Below are 1,300 nucleotides of genomic sequence, written 5' to 3' on the forward strand. Positions count from 1 at the left end.
GGCCTGCCAGTGCAGCGATCGCCGCTTTGTCCTCTCGAGGATGCCTGGGCCGAGCGCGAAAGCCCCGTGCCTGGGAACAGCCACCACGCGTCCTAGAAGCAGGTCCCCGAGCCTCGGTTTGGGGTGCGCCCTGCATCGGAGCGGAGCAGCCCCCAAAGATTGGCGGGCACGAGGTTGGGGGTAGCATTTACCTGGAGCTCTTGAGTGCTTGAGAGGAGATCCGCCCCGTCCCGCTCTGCACATGCCCATCTGAGGTTGGGCCCCAGCTGAGGTGCCAGAGGCTCAGTCCCCGGGGCGTGGTGGGCTAATGAGGGTCGTCTCGACTTAGAGCCCCAGGCCTGGATCCAGGTAGGGAGGGCCTGGGAGATGAGGCCCGGGTGGGGAGAGATGGGGAGGGGTCCCTCGTCTCCTCTTACAACCCCCTACACCACCTCCCACACCCAGGCCACCCAACCCTAGGCACGGGCCCGAGCGCGGGGGATTCCGAGTGTCAGTGCTTTCCTCCACCCGCGACTCCGAGCAGGATGGGGAGGGGTCTCCCAGCCTTTCCCTGCCACATCCCAATTCTACCCCTCACCAATAACCTAGGAGGGTCCAAGTGGAAGGGGTAAGAGTCCTCTGTCTCATCCACATCCTCGGTCCTCCTCTTTACAAAACCCTAGGGCCTGGGGAGGAGGGGAGATAGGGAGGGGGCGAGTGTGGAGGAAGGGGCCTGGGGAAGGGTCTTCCCGGCATCCCAAGACGCCTTTCTTTAATAACCCTGGGAGGGTCTGGGCTGGGGATAGCGGTCCGCGATCTCATCCATCACCACCAGACTCCTTTGTAACCTCGAGCAGCCGAAGTGTTGCGGGGAGGGGTCCCCCTGCCTCCAGTCCCCTCATCCCACAACACCCCCTCCTCCCGTCCTCAGTAATTCGAGCAGTCCGGTCGCCAGGCACAGTGGGAAGGAGGGTCCAAGCCTCCTCGCTCTCCCAGGAGAGATTGGGGGTGGTGTCCCCCAGCCCTCGACCCTCATACTCAAAAGCCTTCTCCACGATAAAACAAAAACTAACCCAAGCTGCTCCGACCTCCGGCGCCGGGCCACAGGAGGCCCCTAGTCAGTCTATGGCTGTCCGGGACCCACGGTCCTGAGAGCAGCGAGAACACGTCCCGTCAACTCCCCGAGCCCCTCACGCCTCGGTTCGCCCCCTCCCCAAGAAAACAAAAGCGAATTCAGCAGCACCGACCTCTGACGGCGGGGGGGAGGACGGTCAGCGCCCGGCAGCGCACCCTGCTCCTCCCGGCTCCTCAGCCCGGGCTC

The 1,300-nt window shown here is 64.3% G+C and overlaps 1 protein-coding gene across 1 annotated transcript in view; it reads right to left on the reverse strand.

Annotated features, from left to right (window-relative positions):
- The window catches only part of SMPD3 (sphingomyelin phosphodiesterase 3, neutral membrane (neutral sphingomyelinase II)), a 103,389-nt gene extending 102,089 nt beyond the window's left edge, over positions 1 to 1,300 (reverse strand). Inside the window, exon 1 of the mRNA XM_011997994.1 lies at positions 1,227 to 1,300. The gene's annotated coding sequence lies outside the window, so the exon portion shown is untranslated. The remainder of the gene's footprint in view (positions 1 to 1,226) is intronic.

The sequence above is a fragment of the Mandrillus leucophaeus genome, unplaced genomic scaffold, assembly GCF_000951045.1.
Source record: "Mandrillus leucophaeus isolate KB7577 unplaced genomic scaffold, Mleu.le_1.0 Scaffold551, whole genome shotgun sequence".
NCBI classification, from domain to species: domain Eukaryota; kingdom Metazoa; phylum Chordata; class Mammalia; order Primates; family Cercopithecidae; genus Mandrillus; species Mandrillus leucophaeus.